At 39.8% G+C, this 26059-nt stretch overlaps 1 protein-coding gene across 4 annotated transcripts in view; it reads right to left on the minus strand.

The window, feature by feature from the left end:
* RAPGEF2 (Rap guanine nucleotide exchange factor 2) overlaps positions 1 to 26059 on the minus strand; it is a 186418-nt gene that overhangs the window by 133369 nt on the left and 26990 nt on the right. The gene's annotated exons all lie outside the window — the stretch shown is intronic.

The raw sequence follows: 26059 nt of genomic DNA on the forward strand, positions 1-26059 counted from the left end.
CAGGAAGGACTACTTATCCAAAAGCGCAGAGGAACTACCAGCTTTCTGCTTTCTAGTTTTATCCAGCCAGCAGAATAAAAAAAAAAAAAAAAAAAAGGCAAAAGCCATGCAAAGGTTCAGCTGATCTTGCTACATAAAGGTTGTGGCAGCAGTTTGACGAAAACATCTCAATGGAAACTCCAAATCCAAAAATGAAATGCAAAGCACAAATAAGCGCAGCTTTTAAAGCATGTTTTTATTTAAATGAAAGCTAAAAGACTGAAATCTAATCTACACTTAAATCTGTACTGCAGCCAAAGTCATATGCTTGGGTTGCTGTGTGGGAAGCAGCATGAAATTTGTTTAATTCAGTGTTATTTCTTAATTTGCTTGTTTCTGTGGTGTCAGATGGATCACTTTAAAGTTCTGACTGTACTTTGAAACAAAACAGACACTCAAGTTTTAACATAGCTCAACTTCAATTAGATCTGCAGAAACATACTGGTCTGCAACCTTACCTCTGCTCTCCATGCTAATAAAAATCTGTCTACTTTTATGCCCAGACTTTCTATCCATTTGATTTGTGCTTCAAACATATTTGGCAATGCCAGTTACACAAACCAGAGAAACCCAAACCAGAATGCTGGCCCCAAATTCATACTAACTTAATGAAGACATTTTTACTTTATTAACATTGACAGAGAGGTGAAAATTACTTATTTTGGACTGAAAAACTTAAACCTCTCTAAAAATTGAAAGCTCACACTGTTTTCAGTCCTGGTTTGCATTAAGGTGTAAAACTACAGGCCAAACATAACCATTCATCCTTGCCACAGTTAAGCAAAATCCTGAGAAATTCATTGTTCTCCAAGTAAGAAATTCACTCATTTCTGTGATGTGGCAAACAAGCAGAGAGCAGCTTTCATCTTAAAATAGTTTGGTTTCTTTCAAATCAAAAGGCAAAAATAAAAAAACAAGCTAATTCCTTGATTCACTGTCTTGAAGGATAGAAAAAAAAAAGAAAAAAACCCAACTTTTCAAAGCACCTAATATTCACCTGAGGCTCAAAAAGGTCTGTATGCTGAGCATTCGGTGTCCTTTGAAAGGCTGATCTCTTAAAAATAACCTATCTTTAGTTCACATTCAGACAACCACCCTGAGAACCAGGCTCCCCGAGAACCAGGCTCCAAGGGGAGGGGGTATACTCACTCCCCATCACATGTGGCCGCTCCAGACCACACCCCAAGCCCAAGTTTCACTGCTGTGAGGACAGGAGGTCCCACCTGGTCCCTCCATGCTGGGCTCCTGCCACCTCCCTGGCCCCAGGGTGAGCACCTGCTCGCAGGGACCCAGCTTGGAGCCGCTCACTCGGCAGCATGAGACACGAGCTGCAGTGTCGGGGTAACGGAGGCAAGTGCTCCTGCAGCACGGAGGAGGTGGGACCTACACGTCTTTGATGGGATTCAACAGACCATGAAACTGCTGGCAGGAAGAGGCATTTCTATATGGCTGACTTAACAGTTATTTTAGCTCAGACTGGGACCTCCCCAAATTGTGATGTACTAACAAGAGCAGCAATGCCAAGTTTTTTCTTGTTACTGAGCAGTGAAGCCACAATCCAAACCCAAGTTGCCTCTCTTTCCTTGTAACTGTAGGATCCTGTCTTTTCCCGTTTCTTCACACAGCCAGCACCTGAAATCATATGACTCTCAGCCACTAGGGTAGCTCTACCAAGCACTTACACTCCTTTTTGTTCTACTATTGATTTAGCACTGCCCTGTCTGGCTGCCTGTACTGGCTCACCAAGGCCAAAGCAGTGCCAGCATGACCAAAAGAAAGAGACTGGACTATAGCAACATCAATCCCACCTAGCTTACACAAAAATTTCCATGCCCACAGATGAGCCGTGGCCACTCTCACACAGGTTTGTTCACATCTGGTTCACACTAAAATGCCAGGCTCTCACCCAGAGCAGCTCAGGAGATGACACAAGTCACTGCCTTCAGAGACAGCAAGGTGTGCAGGCAGGGCAGGGCAGGGAACAACACATCAGCTACCCCAGTCAAACTTCCCTCTGCAGGCAAGACCTGAGGAGGACTAAACGCTCACACCTTGAGCTCACATCTTGCAAATACTGACCTGCCAAAAGACAGGAGCAAACCACAAAAACTGACTTCCATGGTGACAGAAAAATGCAGTACTGCTGATACCAAAATCACTGCCATGCACACATGAAGATGAGTATTTCATCTTCACCTCCAGTGTGCCAGCAGTGGAAAAAAACCTGAACATGCTCATAACTGTTCTGCAGGAGCATGCCCAGGTATGCACACACTTATCACTGAGCCATAAAGAGATTAAAAAGAATTATTTGTCATGTGCGGCAAATTTTTAACATTCTTGTTCTTACACCAGGACCTTCAAATTCAGATGGGGGGGCTGCCACATGGGAAGCCTGCCAGTATCCAACCTATTATACTACCAATTTAAGATAAATTTTTCTTTTTAACTTTACTGTGAGCTACAACATTTCTCTGCAAGCCATTCTTACTTTTGTACATAAAGATCTGTGGCTTAAAATAAACTAAAGCCTAAGTTATTGGAAATCATTTATTGACGCTGAATTGGCAGCTATATGAAAAGAAATGAAATATTTAAGTGAAATTACATATGTTTAATGACCCTCATTGGTACTTACATGAATGAAAATTCCATGGGCCATGTTTTAAGGAAGTACACTGGATTTGTAAATTTACCTGAAAGTTCTGAAAAATCTTACCATCTTAAACCTGTATGTATTTCCACTAACATGCATTACATTCTGAGAAATTCATGACAAAACATCACTCCACGGCAACCAGGCATGGTTAAGCTTGGGAATTAGCCTTGACCAGAAGGGAGCTTACAGGCCATCCAGCCAACCCAAGCCTTCATTTCCTCTAGGCAGTGGAAAAGAGATATTGTATCGATCTAGTTAAAACAGTTGTTGACATTCAAAAATTGTTATTTTTTAGCTACGCCATGGGGAGGGTGGGGATATTTGTTCTGGGTTATGGGTGGAATTTTTAAACTGGATTAGAAACAGGAGGAACAGGCAATTTTAATCTGGAACTGAAGTACCCATGCATGAAGCTAATCAGGAGCAACTCCAAAACCTCATGAAGAAAAAGGAGAAATCCCATTTTCCTGGGAGTAGTCCCTGAACAGAATAGAACCATGCTTTTCCAAAGACTTAACTGAATTACTGCTTCAATGTCAGATGCTGGAGAAACACCATAGGATCACCGTGAAACAACTGCAGAGAAATGTGATGTTTCAGCAGGGTACTGAAATCAGCTTTCCTGTCTTTCAAAGATACTTTATTTCTTTTGTGAATTTATTTTCTTTCTAAAGAGCTTACCTCAATACATACTCATTTTTGCATTTTAGAATTTTTTTTTCTAATTGAAAGGGTGCAAAAATGAGTTGGAAGGTTCAATGACCCACCCACACTAACAGACTTTTCACACTGTCTTAAGAGTAGTCCAACTGATTCAACATATCCTGCTGGTCATAAAGCTTTCAGCAAAATAAAGAAAAAAAAAAAATTAAGACATTCATTATTATAACCATTCCAGAAGATGACACGATGAACATGGAAAGGGTAGACGGGAAATTAACGCCTGCCATGTCATAGAAGTCCACGAGCAAACTAATGAGCAGAGGAAATTGCAGGGTAGTGCAGTGCATTTCTTTTCTGCTTTCTGGACTCTCAGAAGTCAGACAATTAAATGCTTAACACAAAAGCCCAAGTTCCGTAGTCAGAAATCCAAAGGTTGATCCTATGTCCAAATGCAAGCAAAACAGTTCCACCACAAAAGATCTTTCCTACTGACAGCATAGTCCATAATAATAAAAGGCACTTCAGTTATTCACTATTAAAAATATATGTAGTTGTCTTTCTGCATCTTTTAATATTTACTGCCAATAGTCGGAGGTTTGTATTAAAGCTGTTAAATCCATTTTCACATTCTTTGCACAAATATTCACATATTTTGTCGCAGAGGGTTTTTTTTTAATGCTAAGGAGAGTCACAAGTTGTTTTGAGATACGGTTATTTGTCCCACGTTTTTTACTAGCTATATGAAATAACACCCAGTATCCTATTAAACAAAAATCAATCTTGCACTAACAAATAGATCAGCTACTAAACACGGTGGTACTTATTTTTAAACAACTACTTGTAGCAGAGATCGACTCTACTTAAGTTTATTCAAATATAGAGTATTTGAATTGAAAGATTGGCAGCTTTCAATTAAAAAAAGATTTCTTTTTTAAAAAATCAGGAACAAAACAGGGAAAAATGAAGTGATACACAAATGTCCTGGAGTTAATAGTCAAAAAGTAACTCCTAGTTGGCATGGAGTTGTGATGGCAGAAGCACTTTAAAGGACATCAGCCTAGAGATCAACATCAGGACCAACCAAGGTGGCCAGGAAAAGACGACCATGGTGCATCAGGTAAGGCTGCCTTCCAAAAGTAGGGTTAGTAGTTAGATGTGCTTAGAGGATTCCCCAAAAGAGCTGTGAGAGCAAGATTAAGATATGACAGTTCTCAGATACTTTTAGTCGTGCGTTTTGGGGGTTTTTTTTAAGAGTGCTTAATTAGTCTACAGGTTTCAAAGCAGGCAGGTTAATATCCATGATACCAGCTTATGCACAAGGACTACAGCTCACACTACCTAGGAATAACTAAGCCAGTCAAAAAACTTGCCATGAAGGAGGTACATCACTACAAACTTGACCTAGAAGAAACCTTCATCCAATCTCCATTATAGTGGCCAATCTGTTTTCTGAAAAACATTAAGCTTCTGTAAGGCCTGGGTCCTGGGACTTCAACATCACAGCCACAGCTACACAGTATTCCTTCTTCAAATGCATCGTTAGAAGTGTTGCAATCATTAGAAAAATCCCAAGGTACAGTCCGTAGCCTACTGGTATTCATGGGGGATGAACACATGGTGGACCAGATGTGTTACATGGGGCAGGTACTACAAATCATGAGCAAAAGTCACAGGGACATAGAAGAGGTGCTATTCATCAACTGATATGTGGTAATTGCTCCTGTGAGCAGTTTAAAGTTTCCATTGTGAACAAACTGTAAATTCAGTACCAGGATAAGGCAGAAATGTGCCTGAACTGATGAAGGAGTAACCCAGTAAGTCACCTCTGCACAATCACCTGCAATCATCTGTCTGCATCTGAAGCTGTAACAGTCCAGACTGCTCACATTTATCCAAGCTTCTCAGACACAACTGCATTTCACCTTGCTTTTCAAACAAGACCTTGGAACAAACCTCCTTGTGCTGTTGGGAAGGAGCAGCCCAGCAATGAAATGGGGGTTTCAGCACTGTCCCAAGTGCTAAATGTCATCACACTCCACCCTCTGGTTCATGCATTTTTTCCCTTGCCAACCAAAACCAAACAAATCCTAAAACTACCCTGAAACACAAGCTCCACCCTCCGGTCAAGAAAAATCAGTTCCCAGGCACAATTCAATCCCAACCCAGCCAGCAATACACTCATTTCAGAACCATCCAGAGCATCAGGGCCACCTCCACTTTGTAAACTGGAGTTTTCTAGAAGCCCGTGATGCCAGGAGAGACCCCGATCGCTCCTCCAGAGGTTACTTGTCACAAACCACTGAGCTGGGCTTAAGCATTGAGGAGCTCCAAGCTGCAGCTCCTGGCTTATTACCATGACAACTCACATCCAGAAATAAAGGAACCCGCACGCGTTGAGAACTGTGCTCTGCCAGAACTTACTACAAAAATATCTCAGTAGTACTATAATCAACAGAAAATACAGTGACTTGTTTTCTGTGGCTGACTTACAATCATTTTATATTGCTGGCTTACAACCAACCAAAGCAAATACACTAAACAAACAAAACAAAAATAAAGTTCCCCTTTCCAACCACAAAGGCAACAGCGGGTATTTGCTGAAGTAAAACTGCACTATTTCTTTTTGCTTTTGAGAGTTTGGGGGTTTTTTATGGGAAATAATGTTGCTCAGTTTCTTTATATTTATGAATTAAAAAAAAAAAGCAGATACAATAAAATCATAAAATACATAAAATCTCAAGGAAGAGAGAGAAAATATTGTACCACAACTAATTTCAAAAGTTTATATTCCAACATACATTCTTTATACTCACGATTTTTAAAAAAGCATTAAGATTCATTTAGATGGATAGAATTTTGCCAGAAGTTAAATACACAAGATAGCCAAGAGCCACGTTCTTTCTTTTTTTTTCAGCATATGAATTTCCAGCACATTTCAGAGCACTGCTTCCAAGAGATATAAATCTTACTTGAAGCATCAACAGTAGGTCACATGAAATTTATTCCCAGGCTATCAAGCAAATGATCACACTAAAGTACATATTTGCATGTCAAATCATTCCTCACCCAAAAATTAATCTCAAAAGCTACTGGTGGTCATATCCTTCCAGAGCTGGCATTACTCCTCTGTGTAAAGGAGGCAAACAGAAAACTAAAGTACTTTCCCCAGAGTAATAATCAAGCCTGAATTTATTTCTTAGCTCAGGTATTTTCTAAAACAGAAATGTTATAATTTCATAACTTCAAATTATTATCTTTTAGGGTTGTTTTTTTGAGGTTTTTTGTTTTTGTTTTTTTTGGTTGGTTGGTTGGTTGGTTTTTTTTACTTCCTATAAGCAATGGTAGAATTCTGATAGGGACGTGAGTTTTGGGTTTGTTTTTTTAAGTATTACTCAGGGTTGAATCAATTTCCATATTTCAGATGCGTTTACTGGGGACACTGCCCTGATCTGACTTCAGCACCCACGAGGCAAACCCATCAGGAACAGCACAGAAGTTTAAAGAATACAAGAGAAGTCACACAGTGAAACTTCTCTCTGCCAGCCCCTAAATATCCCTTCTGGGGGAACAAACCATTCAGCTAGTTTGGCTGTACAGTTAAACCATAGGAGAGAATCTGAAACCACCCTTCTCAAATATCCCCCATTAGCAGCTCTAGATAGCTCTTCCTCAGCTCTTTGAAATCCTTTTCATCTCATCACACCTGCTGAAGGCATCCACCAAATCCAAATCCACTTCCATGCATCCGACAGCTGAACACCAAGACCTAACACCTATACTGTTTGTCAAATAGCCAGCTCGATGCCTTAAAACACTGCATTTGTACCACAGATTACAGAGTTGGTCACACAGAAATGATTTTCACTCACTATCACACACACACAAGATTCTGAAAAGGCTGGAAACTGTGAATTAAGCTGATCTGCCACTTACTCTGTTCCCTGACTTGGCTGGCACTGTATTTTTAATAACTCTACCAACAACCATAAAGAGACAGATATTGCCAGTTACTTTTGTGTGACCAGGGACTTCCTAGTTAAGAACGCAAGGCATCACAATACCAGTGACTGCTCTAGGCTGGCCTACAAAGCATCTCCCAAACTGGAGTTTAATTTCTATGAGCCGCTAGGGAGGCATGTGGCTGCCATGTCACAGCTGATTTTTATTTATTTACCGAAGTTCAAAAACGTCCCTCCATTTGTTATACTCGTTTCTCTCCCCCACCAGCCCCAACAAAGACGGACATTTACAAATCAGCAGGTGGTGCAGCCTCCAAAGGACCAACAGCAAGTGTTGTGGGATTCAGAAACCAAACACACCGACACATGAAAACCCTGTCCACAGGACAACAGCAGGCAGCCTCTCAGAATCTTAATCCAACCCATATTAAAGGGAAAGAGGTTTTTCCATAGTCTTTCCAGAGCAGGACCATATGTCACATGCTTTGCTCAGTGCAAGTTAAACACGTGTTAGAGATACAACACAGAATTCCTCTTGTATAATAAAATACACACCCTTGGTTTCATAACAGAGTATTTTGGCCTAGTTCTTAAGCATCATTTTTCATAAACTTTTAAACCAATTCTTGATATTGGTTTAAAAACTTACCGGTTGATTTGCACACTAATTTAGACTGAGCACATGTCAGCCATCGATTTACCAAATCTTAACAAGATACTGCTTATCAACTCCTGAGCAAAGGACATTTGTTCTTAAACCAAGTGCATACCTTCACAGCAACTTAAAATCATGTGTTGTCTCCAAAATCAGACACTAAAGGTATGCACATTCCTCATCAGAGGAAATCAGAGATTACTGCTTATCTCCTGAGTCTGACGACCGGCTTTTAACATTAAAAACAACTCCAAACAGAGCTCAGGGAAGGCATGGCAGTGAAATATCACACCCCTCCCAAAAGCATTCTGATGGACAATAGGTGCAATCTCTGCCATCAGAACACCACATTCAGTGGCAAGAAGCCCTTGTAATTAGGAACTCAACTTTAAGCAGGTTTGAGCACCACATCAGTATCTAAGCATTCCTAAAACTGTACTAATAAATATGACCAAGCTGCTTGCACAGCCCTCGAATGTCCTAAAACACGGAAGAAACAAACACCTTCCCACATTTTCTCCCAAGTCTCACACAAGAACACAGGAGTGACAAACGCGATTTCAAACAGCAGTGAACCTTTCCTAAAGGTACAATGGCCTATGATGATGTTGGATGACAAAAAAAATTGGGATACCCATGCAGAAGCACTGCCATCCCCTCCAGGAGCCAGACAAGTGCTAGCCAGGAGCCTTACTGCAGCAGCATCTGCTGGGATATGTGGATGCACCATGCTCACCAGCGATTCTGAGCTTTAGGCAAGGAGGAAGAGGGATGACCAGTGACAGTGTGACTAACAGCAGACTCCTACAAAGGCTGGCCGTGGTGACTGAGGCGAATTGGCTGCCGAGGGCTGGAAGGGCGAGGCACAAGGACACCACACCTACGGTGTTCAGCACGAAGAACTCAAATACAGGCAGGCTTATTATTAGCTCTGGCCTCCATGGCTGTCTGTAGGTACCAATAGAGCTAATTATTGTTTCTGCTCCCCAGCCCCACATGGAAGGGCTCATTAACAGGAGTCAGGCAATACCCACAACAGCCTCCACTACATTTACACAGCACTTCTCTGCTGGAGAAATAAGCCACAGAAACCCCAGAGAGTGAGATGCAGAAGGCAGATCCACAGGGAGTCGGCTCAGGAGCAACAGAACTGGATCAAAACTAGCTCTGTGGAAATCCAAGGTGCTTTCTGCATCCTGTCCACTGCCCCCAGGTCCAAAAATAAAGCCCAGTAGTTACTCTCACCATCCCTGCATCATCACAAGCTTTCCTCAGAGTGTGCCTGCTACCTCTCAACTAAAGCATCCTGCAGGACCTGACCTCTCTTTGAAAAATCATCACAGCACATGTAAGCTGACAGGGAAGTCAGGTTTTTGTCTTCCTTTTCCTTTTAAGAAAACATTCTCAGTTACATTTAACACAGATCATGATTATTATTTCTAGTGTCACACATCAAGGAGTGGCTTGTCTGACAGATTTTATCTATTTAATGCGCAAGTGGCCAGCAGTCTCAGACAAATCATCTAGTTCAAGAAACAGTAGTCAGTCTGCAAACTTTTCATCCATAACATGATACAAACAAGTGTTTTCTGATTATAAAGTCATTGTTTCTACATACAAGATCCATGCATTACAGCTGAGGGCTTCTGACAACGGCTTTACCTTGTCACATTAGCCCCTCCACCTTACCTCCCTCACCAGCAGTCTTAACCCACTTCAAAAGTTTGACTTTTTCAGAAAGACGTGAGGGTTTTGGCTCCTTTGTAAAACTCTCAATCGCTGTAGACTGGCAAACACATCTACCATTTGCTTTTTCCTCATCCTTAATTCTAAGAAATCATTTTATTTCTAATGCATTCCTTTCTATAGTTTCAGTAATACTAGCATTTAGCCCCAACAGGCAGACACAGAGTTGATGGTCAGCATAGAAATGAATTAGAGGTCTCAAAGCAGCTGCTAGAGAGAAAACAGCCCTAAAGAAACTACCAGGGGAGGAAAGAACTTGTCACCTCTCTTGGCAGTCTCAGATACTAGAAAAAGTCTGAATGAAAGCAGCAGCAGCTCCAAGACCCCACACATTTAATGGTGAGCCAAATCCTGCAAAATCTGGTAAAAGTTCTACGGAGTTTCCAGCTGTACTCTCAACTAAAGCTTTTTGGCACTTGTGAAGGTACAAAAAGCAGCCAGGAGCTCTAGAACAAGCACATAAGCTGGATGTGTCCATGAAAACAACCAGCAATGCAGTAATTTTCTTGTAAATTTTGTAAATACTTTATGTCTGTTCTCAGATAGGGGACCCTGCAGCTTCAATTAGCTCAGCTGGTTAGAGCTTGATGCTAATAATGCCAAGGTTATGAGTTTGATCCCCATATGGGCCATTCACTTAAGAGTTGGACTCAATGATCCTTGTGAGTCCCTTCCAACTCAAAATATTCTGTGATTCCTTCCCTTCTGTACTTTGAGTGCAGAACACCAAGACTGCACTGCTTATGCTTTACATTTATCCTCTCTCATCTGAATGAACTGAAAATAAGGCAAGATTCGGCTATGGATCACTGTCACAAATAACAAATTTAAGCTATCTGCAGTTTGACTCCATTTTGGCCAAACACTATTTGCTCACTTACATTTAGTGTACGCACTGGCACAAAACCTGCCTTGCACGCAGTTTGGGGGAACCTGCGCTCACAAGTGCCCTGCTAAACTAAAATCCTGCCCTGGAGGATTGGGAAGACCTTTTTGCAACCTCCCAGAGACCGCTTGACGATTGCAAGCTATGTACTGATGCAGCACATGTACTATGTGCTCTCTTCTGCCAGCTCTGCTCGGGTGGGTACTGTACAGATGAAAGACCACGCTGACAGACAGAGACAGTTGCTCCTCCAGTTTCAACAGCAAGTTTTGCCAGAGGAGATTCCCCAGGGTTACAGTCATGATTTAGCTGGCTCTGCACAGTTGTCTAACCCATGGGTCAAGGTCCGCACTTTTTTTACCACTGACTTGCACTTCCCTTTCTGCTTCTTTTTTTCTTGTTTTGTTTTTTTAGGACTTAAGAGTTAATTTATAAGTCAAGAAGAGCAAATGTCTTGGTTTGTATTTTGGGGGTTTTTTGGGAGGGGGTTAATCACTGAAATACTACATTTTAATATATGAAGCAGTCATAGATATCTAACCTTAAATTACAGAGCAGTTTCTTTCCAAGGATATTTTGATTTTCTTTCCCACGGCACGTGACAAGACTCTAAGCTCAAGCCTTAATGCAAGAACACATACTCTCTGAAATTATTAACTTGCACTGTGAGCTTACAGAAGGTACCAGCTGAGTAAGAGGTAAGAGGATGGCTATTTGAGGTTAGCTATTTACTAGGTTAAGGTTACAGTCACACACAGGGCACATGTGGAGCACAGTTAGTCACAGAATGATATGAAAAGACCATTTGCCCTTTAGGGAACCAGCTGGTAATTCCAGGCAGTTCAGGGTCAACAAGATATCCTTTACTGTATCATGGGGGATGGTGGAGGTGTTGGGCAGGGTGCTCCTTTGGTATCTGGGGGAATGGTCACAACTGTGAGGGTGCAGGGAGGTGACAGGACAATACTTGGCTCAGGCTACTCTAAGAAAGCCTACAGCTTTCCTCATTCTGTGCTTTCTGGAAATAGTTTTCTGGAGTTACTTCAAAGATATGAAGTGTTTGGGGAATTAACTACATCATTTTGATGTTTCAAATAGCGGAATAAAGGACTTTCTGAGCAGCACTGTTGTACAACAGATCCTCAGGCATTTCTCCTTTTGAAGGTTTGGCAATAGCTGATGACCTTGTGGCATTGGTATGGTCTCACTTGGTAACTGGGAATTTATCTAAGGCCAACTGGTCTTATTTTTGCTGCAAGTGATTTAGAATTCCCAAGGGACAGGGGAATAAAAACAAATACTGCATTCAATACTCACCCAGAGACGTAACCAAAGAAGAAAGCACAAGTCACAGTAATAAACTTGTAGAGTTGCTGTACATCTGATTTCAGAGACTTTTCAAAAGTTACTTATAATTCTCTTCTTCATTCACTTATACCTAGGAAGTCTTGAAAAAAACCATTTTGCAGAAGAAGTCTGACCAGAATTACAAAGGTTTATCAGCAAAGAAAACCTGAGTTTAAGCTTAATTTTACATGCTGTCAAGAAAAAGAAATGAGTACTATGCTAACAGCTTTACAGGAACTGATGAAACTTGCAATTATTCTTTATTTGAATATTCAAATATTCTGAAGTCAGAATATAATTCAGAGAAATTAGATAATAAGAGCTAAAGTTATTAACAAACAAGTCTTTCAAAGGTACATATCAAAAAAGTGATTCAAGGACCCCATCTTTTATTACAATATATTTATTCTTTTGATTGAAGAAAGGAGGCTTTTGTACACATCCGGTATATATCTCCTTTTTTGTCACTTATGAGTCCACTAGCTAGTTTTAAATTTATCTGACAGCAGGGAAGATTTACAACAGAGAGAAATAATGAAGAATTTCAAATAAACCAAAAGCAACAACCTTAAGGGCAGAGAATCACAAGGAAGGCACAAGCTGGGAACATCAAACACTTGAAAACACAAATATTTACACAGATTCTTAAACTCACAGAATAACTCTTTAAATATTAATAAAACCCAAACCTGTAAAGTACTTCACACCAACACAAATGATCTGAAACAGAAGATCAGCTTTTCCAGGCTTTCTAAATTAAAGTTAATATTTAATACAGAGTTTTCCTTACTCCAGTAACTGAAAGTGAGTTCTACCTTAGCAAATCAGAGCATCCTACTTGCTTTCAAGTTATGAATATACTTTTGTATGTTACAAATAAAAGGTGACCTCAAGAAAACTGGAGCTTTGCTAGTTTTTAAATAAACACAGCTTATCCAAATTCTTAGCTCTTATAAAAAAAGCAATGCTTAGATCTATGATAGGTAACATTTTGCCCAACAAACAATGAAAGGACTAGCCCAAGCTCCCACTGTTGGCTCTCATGGCGAGCTGGCAGAGAGCTCAGGGAGGGAGGAGCTGGAGAAGCTGGAGCATTTGGCAATGGAAGACCAGGAAGTCAGTATCTGGCTGTCAGACAAGACAATTTTCTGGCTGTAATCTCATTCTCTTAAGCAAATTAAAATAACAAAAAATGCTCTCATTGCCTTCTGGTTAATAGCATTTCATTCATCTGAACAGCCTGCTGTTTGAATCCTTAATTCAACTATTACCAAGAATAAATTTTATTTCTGACCTCAAGCCAGCAGAGGAAAGTCTCAGAATTCCCTCACAACACTGAGATGGCCCACGTAAATCCAACTTAACTCCCGGAAAGTGCTTTGTTGGTGTGTGCATGCTTTACTGAAAACAACAACATGAATCACATATGGAAAAAGGGTTCTGGGTAGACCATTTACACAATGAACACAATAATCCTGACCAAGCAGCATCACACAAAACTTTTCTTCTATTCTCTATTCACTCGACACCAAAAAGCACCCTAAAATAGTCTGAAGCAATGGTAAAACGTTGAAAATTAAATAAATGGAAGCAATATACTGAAATAGTCTTGCAACAAAACATACACAAGATTTCCTCACAAGAAGTATTCCACTGCCCCTGGTGCCAACATGTTTCTCCAGAATGCTGCATTAATAAAAGGTTATGAGGAGGCAAATCAAAAAAGCCCTTTTGACAAGTATAAACTCTCAGCAAGAAGAGACCATGTGATTGTCTGACGTCCTAGGCACCATTCAACAAGAATCGCGTTACTGTAGAAATACGTTTTGACTTTATTAAAGTTTTTGATTTAGCCTTGCTGTAGCTCACAGTTTACATGCAACCACAGTGAAGTATCAGAAGATGCAATGAAGTGCCTGCACTTTTCAAAAGAAGTCTGTATTTTTTTCTTTTAATGTCTCCTACATGAACATTTCAACACCGAATCCTGCAGTTAATATGGTTTTAGAAGGTTCTGCCTCCGGTCAGTATCTTGAAAAAACTACTTAGATATTGATAAGCTTTTTATGCAACATGAAAAGCAAAAGTAACCAAATAATACATTTGGTTGTTTCCTACTTCACCATTACAACACCCAAAAAAAACCAGTAACTGTTTTGAGACCAAGCACAAAGATGTCCTAATTACTGGAAATCCCTCAACAAACCTAAGCAGCAGAGCAAGATTAATAGTCACAAGACCCAGAGATTAATCTATTTACCAAAGAATCTGTGGAACAAAGCAGTCTAATACTAAGATTACCGAAGCTAGATTTTCAACAAGATAAGGGTCAAGAGACCTAAACACTGCAAAATATCTCCCTAATAATGACTTCTTATAAAACTAAAAATATGTTCCAGAAGAAAAAGATATTACCTTGATGACTTCCATTTAAAAAGTCTAATTAAACAAACAAAAGTCTCTAGATTAATTAAGTCAAGAGCCAAAATTACTATAAACATATTACAACGTAAGCCAAGTAACAAGCTGACCAGTAAAATAAGTCCTTTGTTTTTAATTACCTTTAAAATACAAGAATGGATGCCAAAGGTTAAAAAAAAAAAAAAAAAAAAAGCCTTACTCAACTCCCACCCTCCTCCCCATAAAAAAATCCTCTATGTTGGAACAGCATAACCATCAGTACTGAACAGCATAACCAATCAGTAAACTAAAGCCAACATTTAATTGATAATAGGGGAAAAAAGGTCTAAAACTTCAGTCTTTCAAATCCCAGTTCAATGAAAGGTGGTACAGTGAAATTCAATAACCCAGAACCTGCAACAAGACAATTCAAACTAGAAATTTCAAGGCTATTGGAGTGTTTGTTGTTTTTCTTGTAAACTGTTTAAAAACACTGTCATCTTACCAAAGAATTCAGCAAATTTTATTGCTTACACCAGGACAGACGGCTTTCAAAAGACAAACTGGCTGTAAGCTACATGTATGCTACAAAAGACACCAGAATTCCTGTATGTTGGTTGATGCTTCCACACTTAATTATTTAGAGACCTCCACTTGCACAGATTTCAAAGGTATGTCCTTCAAAAAAAGAGTATTTCACAAAACAGACCTTAAACCAACCTATTACTGTTGTCACTTGAGTTTGCACTAAAGAAATAAATGCTCGCTCCTAGTGCCCCATCATCCTATAGTTACATTTACCAATTTGTATTTTTTTTAATTTGCACAGCATGAACTATATGGGAAACACCTTACAGCTCCCAAGAGCACGTGCTGCACAAGGGGAGAACACGCTGCACTGAGCTGCGTTCTGTGCTTCACAGTCTTCAGTCTTTACACTGAACACCTGACTGAAATGGGACCAAAAAAGACATCCTGGCTGCTCATCCACAGACTTCCAGGGACCTGTAATAAAGCTCAGACTTTCCTCAGCCTGGGAGAGCTCTCCCCCAAAGACAGAAATCCTTCCTTCCATCTAGGGCATCCAACAGAGAGGAAAAATGAGGATGACAACAGAGGGATTAACAACCTATTACAGCTCCCAAATTCCACGCTACAGATCCAGAGGTCAGCCAGCTGGTCCCAGAGGAGCATTTCCTAGCTGCAAACTGTACCACCAGACAGTGCCACCCACTCCCCACTGTGGTCTTGGCAACTGCCTGCCCCAGTGACCCGGTGAGGACTGTACAGAGGTACCTGCTGACCGCACACCGGGGCACCCCCGGCACATAACCCACCTGGGGGAGTGGGGAAGGAAGAACAGGTTCAGTGGTGGCAAAGGAGTGTAACAGGGCAGGGATTTTTCCCTACAGACTGAACTTATTCAATGTTCAGGTCTCAGCCATCAGAAATTGCAGGCCTGTGGAAACTGGCTTTTTTAATGAGCCAAATGCTAAATATGATATAAGAATCCATGAGTAAACTCTAGGCTATCCTATAGCTTACACTGTCAGCACTGATAACTTCTTCATTTACACCTAACTCAAGAGCAAGTTGCATCAGCCACATCTTCCATTCCTTTTTGTGTTAAATAATTATCTTTAATAGTGCTTTTACAGTAGGCCTTCATTTTCCCACAGTCTCATTTACCAGGAGACTCAAAAACAATAGGTCTTCTTGCACGCAAAGACAGAGGATGCAGCTGCTTCCATCTATAAATAAGATGTTGTTGTATCAGATGTGACTGCTATTGTTTCAGCAGCCCATCGGTTACATGAGAAGATTAGAAGTAAGGGTCAAGGTGTATTTTTTTCCTTTCTTTGAATTGACAGGACCACTATCTCAAAAAAAAAAAAAAAAAAAAAAAAAAAAGACCAAAAAGGTGAACAGAAGAGAAATGCCATAGTTTATACAAGTCACTTCTCATATTCTTGACATAAGACAAACCTGAACTGTAATGACAGAAACCACTGAACAGAGGAACTAGCTTTGTATTTTAATAATAATTTATGAGATTACAGAGCTGTCATATACTGTACATCCAGTGATACTTTAAAAACACCTGTGGGAAAAAGTAAATCTGAGCTTTTATTATGATTTTTGTAGTTGGAAGGCCTATCTGTACATATTGACTTGTATTTTAGTCATACCTCAGATTTTCAAGGAGGACACAGAAGAACCACAGTGTAAAAGCCTGTATTACCCATCAACTGAGATGGCAGTTTAGGAACATTTTATTAGGAACACGAGTTTAGGATGGGTTCCACATATATCACACTCCAATCCAATCTGCAGGTACCCAGAACTTTAAGCCTGCTCCTGAACGACAAAAAGAGCAAGGGAGAAAAGATGAGGGAAGCACAAGGAAATCCAAGTGCCTTCAGTACTGCTTTGTGAAACAGTGTCTCAAGGAGACAAGGATGGATCCCTCAGTCATGAGTAGTAAAGGATTCACAAAGAAAGAAAGGGAAAAAGGAGAAAGCCACTTCCTACCTTTACCAGATAATAAAACTTCACTGACCCATTGTGAAAGATTTCCTCTCTGATGTACCTTTTTCTTGTGATGACACCAATTACATTAAGCCGTCCCACCCACTAATCCAAATTAGCACAATCGTAAGTTAAACGACATTAGAAATACTTAGATATTTCATCAGTGCCTTTTATAAAAGTATAATTTTTTCTTGAGAAAGTGTATTAAGGTAACAGTACTGCACTGGCTTACTCAGTACACCCACCACTGGGATTTGGCTGCTCCATGTGTTACCCTGAAGCTATTGGTGACAGAAGACAGTTCTGCTTTGGAAGACTAGCAACGCTCCTTAAAAATCTCATACATCTCGCCAAAATGCCTTCTAGCTCCCTCTTCCCAGCAGCTCCTACCAGCCAGGCTACTACAGCAGGGGTGCACCCCAAACCTACAGAGAAACCTCAACCCTCAGACAAAAATGATACCATCTTTCATGATACATCTGGAACACACAGTCAGCCAGGCAGGCAATTAAATTCCAAGCTGGTTCCAAATTCAGGGACACCCGAGCTGAAAAATACTGTACCTGTCCCACACAGCCTAAATTTAAGATATATATGATACATCTTTCTAGATGTATATAAGGAAGACAGATAAACAGATATTCCTGACAAGCCATATACAACCTTTGGTGGTTTTTCTGTACTAGGCTTCATATCATTGCAGTAAATTTGAAGTAAGTTTTCGGTCTTCTTCACGGATTTGAAAGGTTGGCATGCCCCCAGAAACATGGTGGGGGCAGCAAGAAAGAAAAAAATCAACTAAAAATGGGGGTAGGGAGAAGAATTTTCAGAAGCACTTGAGTCAGAAACAAGCGTTGCAGTCAGAACAAAAACTGTAAGCAATTCTGACTAAGAAGCACAACCCAACAGACCCAGTATGTGCTCATAATTTAGTGAATTCATTATAAATATAGGAACAACAGCTCTGAACACAATTCTGTTTTGCTTTTTAATCTCAAAAGTTTACACGCGTTATGTTGATAGAAACTTTCTCTTTTGTGCTTGCTAGCAGGAAACCCCTATTTTCACACCCAATAGTGCCAGAAGCTTCCAGCATCAATTAGTGACTGTGTTTAGCAGAAGAATGTGACTTCCATCAACAGTAACAAAGTGACACTGGGTATTCACCAAGCGCTTTACACTATTCTTCAGATAACTGACTTGCTTGTTTTTATTAAAGAGAATCATTAAAGGCTGTTAGCAGCAAGTTGTGGTGCCTGCACACATACTCATCCCTCTGACAAAAGTTCAAACAGAGGAACAAGCCTAGAGTCAAAATTAAACTCTGCACCAATTCACACAGCCACAGATTACTGATGATCTACTGCCCTTTTAGTCACGGCTAAAACGCTTTGAAAAATCCTTTTTGTGCTGAATCACACAATCTACAAACATCTGGAACTATCATTAAAAAAATCCCATTTGAAAACAGGCTAAGTCACTCACGGGCTTCTAGGAGGGCATGCTTTATGCACATCATACAACACAGAATTATTTAAGTTCTCAAATCATTTTTCAGAAAGGAGTATATTTTTCCAATTCTTCTTGAAAAAAATATTATTGTAGTATCCATTAAAGGATTCCAATGACTTTCACAGCTTGCAGATATATCAACAATATACAGTAGCTATACAAGCTCATCAGCTAGACAGCTTGTAGCCAAACATTTACTTTTACAACAACATGATAAGAGTCTTTCCATTAGAAAGTTATCTTAACACAGTACTTATATGCCACTAATCTTTTTTCCTGAAAAAAAAAGTGTTCTTATTTCTGGAAAAAGCCCTGGACAAGGTTTCAAAAGTACATCTTTAATAATGTTGTTTGCTTGTTCTCCCAATGGCCCATCACACACATTTCACCAATAAAAAAAAAGATGCTACAGTAAACAAAGAACACTACAAAGCTGACGAAGCATCATCCACTATAAAACAACAGAGGTATTTTTCTGGTTTCAGATCAAGTTGACTGAAGTTGTATTAGACCAAAGGGAAAAAAATATTATTGCTTTAGCATATGCTCAAAGCACAGCAATAGTATAGTGGGTCTACTTTAAATGAATACCAGAGAAGTTATTGCAGCACTAAGATTATAATCTGAATTAGCAACCATACACAACATGACTGAACTGAGTACCTAGAAGGTCTTTTTTAAGACTGCTCCCTGTAACAAGGCCATGCAACATTCTCCTTAGAAATAAATATTTCAGGCTGTCCAAATGTATAGCTGCCAGGTGACTTCTGGATAGATTTTAATGCAGGTATTTCTTGTGTTCCAGTACAAAGCAACTCCTCCTCCTCCAGTTTTTTTTTTCTCCTACTCCAACCAGTATAAGCATAAAATAGGCTACGGGCAAAAGAAAGCAGCGCTGTAATAGCCACTTACAATAGAGAGCATAATTGGAGCAAGTCAGCTGCAGCACCAACACAAAGGCACGGGGGTGAAAGGAAGCACCTTCCTTACTGCACAAGGAAATATCACCTCCTTCCCAGCAAAACAAATTCTGCAGAAGAACAGCTACAGCAGCACAACCCAGCCGAGCGCTTCCGCCACAGCAAAGACAGGATTATGAAAGATCATGAACTATACTGTTCTCCCTACTTTATTTCCCAAAGGTATCACAGTACCAGCAAATTAAAGGAGCTTTCCTTCCTCCTCTCCTCTGCATGGCTCCCAACCCCCAAGGACTTGCTACACAAACGTTTATGTAGCCTTTTACATTTATATATTTTTATTGATTCAGCTTTGGAAAAAGTCACATACTACTTCATTGTCTTACAAATAGCACCAACATTTAAGGCCAAATTTACTTTGTACTTGTATCTGAGATTTGAATGCTGAAATGGTGCAGAGAATATACAGATGATTACTACCCCTATAGCCTTTCACTGGATGTGGTCAATGAATAAGCATTTGCAATTTCTGTATTTTCTGTACAGTTAACAATACCTGCACAGTGAATAGTAATTGTCTCTTAGCACGAAAATGAAAACTTGCTATTCCTGAATGAGAACAAAAAAATGCCTCTTTCTTTCCTTGTCTATAAAAATACTTTTTTTTTTTTTTTTTTTTTTTTTTTTTTTTTTTAGCAGTAAAGGCACTATCTCCTAAATGGACTTTTGTAGATTTCAAATTTAAATTTTCCCACTCATCTTCTGGAACACAGACTTGCAAGTGCAAAATGTTGGAATCTTAATTTAGTGTTATTTTGCAGAAGCACACTCTGAGAAATTGTTTGACAAAGGTGTTTAACATCCTCCATAAAAAGGAAATCTTGCTCAACTAATTCAAGGTTTTGCACTCAACCTAGAACCCTAAGAATTACAGATACATTACATTCATTTTATTAAATGAGATTAGGTTCATTATCTTGAGTATGAAGTGCTTGAACATTCTTCAATTTCTTTAAGAATAACCATAATTTTAACAGGCAACTCTTACATTGTTTTTCTTTATACAATTACTAGATGAATTGGGGAAAAAAGGTAAGTAAGTCATTTTACACAAAATTGAGTATTTGTGTGAACAAGTCTACACTTTTCTCCTCATCTGGAATCACCAATACTTAGCCTACAGCATTTGCTACATGACAGTTTGCCCATATGTTCTAGATAACAACAGTTTTGAAAAAAACACTGATACAATCAATGCAGCCTTCTCAAAAAATTCATCTACTATCACCCAAGGCATACACAGATGCAATTTGATCATTTATTTTTCCCTCAGAAGAAAGGAAGGAGTTTATTGGAGACCAAGAACAAAATGAGACACATGGCTTTCACATCCCTATTTTGGCAAAATCTCTTTCCTTTCACACAACATGTGTTCACATCCATTTGCAGATGTTTCAGTGCTCAGGCATTACCAATGCAGAACTCATTCTGTTATACCAATGTCTTAAAAGAGTGACAACAAATCTTGACAGGTGTTTTTGAAAAATGTGCCTTTACTACCTTCCCACACTCCTCAGAACTCATCTTCTCTCTTTCTTTGCCTAAGCAGCTCTTCAACAGTAGCCACAGTTTGTCACCTGGATGTGACAGAAAGTAGTATCATCATAAATCAAATAGAGCTGAAAATTGCAAAGCAAGCTAAACACCCATAGCTTCTTCAAGCACCTTAGTAGAGAGTAAAGAAAGAATCACAGAATCATAGAACGGTTTGCAGATGAAAGGGACCTTAACATCTAGTTCCAACCCCTCTGCCATTGACAGGGACCAGCTAGACCAGCTCCATCCAACCTGGCCTTGAATACTTCCAGGGATGGGGCATCCACTACTTCTCTGGCAACCTGTCTCAGTGCCCCAGCACCCTCACAGTATAGCATTTTTTCCTAATAACTAATCTAAACCTACTCTCAGTTTGAAGTCATTCCCCTTTGTCTTGTCGCTACATGTTCTTGTAAGTACTCTCTCTCCATCTTTTTTTGTAGGCTCCCTTCAAGTACTGGAAGGCTGCAATTAAGTCACCCTGAAGCCTTCTCTTTTTCAAGCTGAACACTCTCAATTTTCTCAGTGCCCTTTCCTCATAGGAGAGGTGCTCCATCCCTCTGATCATCTCTGTGTCCCTCCTCTGGACTGGATCCAGCAGATCCCTGTCCTTCCTGTGCTGGGGACCCCAGACCTGCCTGCAGCACTGCAGGTGGGGTCTCACCAGGGCAGAGCAGAGGGGCAGAATCCCCTCTCTCCCCTGCTGGCCACGCTGCTTTGGATGCAGCCCAGGGCACCTTTGGCTCTCTGGGGTGAGTGCACATGGCTGGGTCATGTCCAGCCTCAAACCCAGCAGCACCCCCAAGTCTTTGTTGGCAGGGCTGCTGCTGACCTGTTCATCCCCAGCCTGTGTTGATACTGCAAGTTTCCCCAACCCAGGTGCAACACCTTGGTTCTGCTACACTTCACAGTGCTCCCATGGCCCCACTTCTCAAGCTTGTCCAGGTCCCTCTGGATGCCATCCCATCCCTCAGGTGTGTCAGCTGCACCACTCAGCCTGATGTCCTTTGCACATTTTCTGAGGGTGCAACAGGGCTGTTCCAAAATGTGTAATGGGAGATTAGGTATCATCTTCTTTATATCTTTACTAATAGCCATGAACAAAACACAACACTGGATGATATGAGAGGAAAAACAACAGTTATTTAGAGACCAAAAAAAAAAAAAAAAGATACAGAAGTGTAAACTGCCCCATGCAAAATACAAGCAAAAGACACAAAGGACAAAGGTTGATGTTCTAAATCTGAGGTGTTGATCAAGCCCAAGTTCACCCATGCTCAGGCTTCCAGTGGGTCTGTCAAGAGATGGGCACATACACACAGGGCACAGAGCACCTGCAGTAGCTTCATTGAAACATGGCTCATAAGAAAACAGTCTTGTCAACTATTATTATCATATCCAAGAACATTGGGATTTTGACCAAATGTAGAGGTCACAGGGAAAAATAAAAGTCATTACAACACATAGGCAACAATACACCCAAACCTACATTTTTAGTTACATTTGGTTATGGCTTTTTGTTGCTTTCTCAGACAGGATCCAGAAAGATGGTTCTAACAAGCACCACACAGAACACCACTACCACTGTAGTGCCACATAGAACACTTGTAAATATGGAGAACATAACAAGTTAGAAAGAAACACAAAATCCAAATATTTGTTGTATTCCCTTTTAACTAAAGTAATACAGAAAGGTATTACTGTAATCTTTTCATTATTAAACTTTTTTCCAAATTATACCTATGACAAATGAAAGCACTTAAAAAACCAATCAGTCATACATGATGCAAAAGCATGTAGGAACTAATAAAAAAATACTCGCTTACTGTAACATGACAGTTTTGAGAGCCCATAATGTAGCTGTGAGAGAAGTAAATACTATGATAACAGCAAAACCATTTGAGCCTTTCTACAAATTGCTCTCGAGATCCCATCTAGTCATTTCATCCAGATTCATTCAGAACCAGGAGAGCTGCAGAAAAGAGTTCTTTCTGCAAGGGAGTATTCCCAAAACGCTGGCTATGGTAAAACACAGAAGAGGTCACAGGCAATTGCAGCTCTCCAGAAATAAAGTTAACTAGAATATACGCAAGGCTATTAAAAGACAAAGCTGACCTAGTAACACAAGCACCACTGCAATGGGAATTTGGAAAGGAATACAAACAGTTTAGGAAACACTCTGCTGGGTAGCAAAAGATGGATTCAATCACCCAGTGGCCTCTTCTATTTCAGTCCTAAAACAAGGCTCAAGTGTATCATGTAGAAAAACAAACACTCTTCTCATTTTATTAATAAACCAGTTTATTAGTTGAGGCCCCGATGTGATTTTTGATTGCTTAGATTTGGTACTTATCCTACAAATTCTATATACAAACCATTATAATTCATACATGCACACCCACATAAACAATTCCTAAAGGCTTGTAACTTAAACAGCAAGATCAAAACTGTATTTTTTCTTAATTTTGCTTTTAATAAAGGTTACATAAACCTTTCTGTCAAGGACAGAAACAAGGAGAAACCTCTAAAATAATGAAATTACATGGAGTTAAATTTATTTTCTAGTAGCAGTAAATATATCTGCCTTCTCCTAATTTGCTGTCCCTGAGGAGTCAGTAACATACCAGCCGTCTGCCCTTTATGAGAAAACACCTGTAGGAGATGGTACAATGGCTTGCATCATTGGGCTACAACTACTTTAACTATTTACTACCTCAATAATTAGAACATTTAGCTTTTAAGATTATGGTTATTCTTGCCATAAAATGAAAAGGAACAAAGAGAGCATGTGACCAAGCACAAGAATTTTACCAAGTCAAAGAGGAGTCAGCACAGTGTATTCAACTATTTGTAGTATTGGGAAGACTTATTTAAAAGTTTTAAAAACAAAACAAAACAAACAAAAAAAAAGAGGGGGGGAGGAAAAACAAGAAAACCCACAAAACCCACCATGACTGAAATACTAGCAAGGGTTTTTTTCATTCAAACTCAATGTCCCAGCTCACTTTACAAGAGCAATTTGTCAGGAGAAGAGAGGGAAATTAAGTCATTCATTTCCTGCTATTAGTACTATTAGCAGGCAGAATGGTGCCCTGCCTCGCTCAGGGGAGTTTAATAGGTAAAGGTTTATAGTGCATACTTTACTGTTTGGAATAGTAACAGAGTTTAACAGATTAGGTAGGAAGTTTGTATAACTCACCGAGGGTAATACTGCCTGCTGCTGAGTGGTATCACTCACTTCTCTCCAGTCCCTGCCCCGTGTCTGTCCCAAGCTAAGCTGCTTGTTTTCAGCTTAAGAAACAGGGCATGCAGATGACCAAGTGACAGACACTCCAGATTACACTCAGGTATCAATCTGACAATTACGAAGTTAATACTGCTAAGGAGAGAGGTATCCCCAGTTCCTCATTCCTTAGTACCAGCCCAGGCACGGTAATTGGTTTCAGGATTCTCAAACCAGTAAGTTGAGTTCCCTTGGATCTATCTTTGATACTCATCTCAGCTCCGGCACACATCCTTCTCTATTATCCTTCCTACTTTTGGCACCATAATGAGGAGGAGGAAGGCAACATGATTAACCATAGATTGCTTTCTTCCATGAGCTGTACCAGAGAAATTGTAGTTCTTGCATACCTCTGAGACAGAGTCCTTTTTCAGCCTTCACCCACACCCCGAATGCCATGAGTTACAAATAGGTGAATGAACTCTTCTTGCCATTAAAGCTTTCAAAACACCCCACCATAATAAACATGCCTACCTGAGTTGTCAGCAAGAACAGAGTTGCACAGACTGCAGCAACTACTGAATTAAAACAGTTGAAAGAGAAGCAAAAATGTCACTGCATGCAGTAGAGCAATCAACACTGAACCTAAAGTCTGTAAGTGGTGTTTTTCCACTTGCACTTAATAATTTCTATTACAAGAGTCTTCTGATGAGCGTATTTTGAGCTTAAAATGCCCTTTTTTTCCACTAGTCATCAGCTGCCAGTGTCAAGATTCACTTTGTGCGCCAAGCATATTATTCTCCTTCTGCAACTCTGATCTGACACCAATTCTGTAAGACATTTAATATAAAAGTCCACTCACATTTGTGAAAGGAGCTCAAAAGTTGGAATAAAACTGGACAGAAAACCTTGTCTAGAATTTTGAGAAACTAAATAAGGGTAAGCAACATTTCAGAGGGTATAATTAATGTTTCATCTTCTGGAGACCAACAATTTTGGATTTCTCAGAAACCACATGCAGTGATAACTTACTGCTCAATTTGGGTGGTACAAAGTATTGTTTCTCCCACTTTCCCTCCTCCTCCCACCAGCTCTGGGCTATTAAAAGGGAAGAATTTAGAATGGTCGCAGTTGTGTTAAACTCGTGTTTCCCAGCTGAGCATCTTCAGTGTGCATTAAGCTATGCTAAAAAGACGAGAGAGGAATGGATCAGGAAAAGTGTCTATGCAGGCCTCCACTACTGAGAAAAAATTAAGCTGCCCACATAACAACTTTGTGAACAAGGCACAGAAATATCAATTTGTTCATAAACTTGAGTTAAAATATTACCTAGAAACATTTGTTCAACCACAACTAAACCAAAACCAACTTACATACTTGTATCCTTTTTGATAAGCACCTAAGATCACAGAGAAGCAGGGCTGCCTTACAAGTAACTCCAGCACCATTCAGCATTCAATAAATCCATCACAATCAACAAGACAGAAAAATCTTCAATATTTTCTTTGAAGATGAAAAAATTACTTCCCCAATTTATCCTTTCATTTTTTTCCTATTGAATATATTTGCTCAATTAAGCTTTCAATTTGGTCTTCTTATTCAAAAGAAATGAGTGAAGGGGAAAACCAATTACAGTTAGGAAAATAGCAACTTAATTTCCTCAGCTCTCTAGTTCTCATGCTCCACAGCAGTTACAGAGTTTGAAAAACATTGCCAAAATGTTTGCTCTGTTGAGCTATAAATAGGTTCTTTTGAAAGAAGAAAGGAGAGATGGATCTGTAAATTCAAAGTTCAGTGCCTATAAATGAGACTAGGCACACAATTACAAACTTAGAAAAGCTAGTATAGATAAACTTATATTTAAAATACTAAGCTGCTAATAAAAGCCTGGATTTGTTATAAGCACTGAGTCTATAGATCCA

The sequence above is a fragment of the Corvus cornix genome, chromosome 4 (assembly GCF_000738735.6).
Source record: "Corvus cornix cornix isolate S_Up_H32 chromosome 4, ASM73873v5, whole genome shotgun sequence".
Lineage (NCBI taxonomy): Eukaryota > Metazoa > Chordata > Aves > Passeriformes > Corvidae > Corvus > Corvus cornix.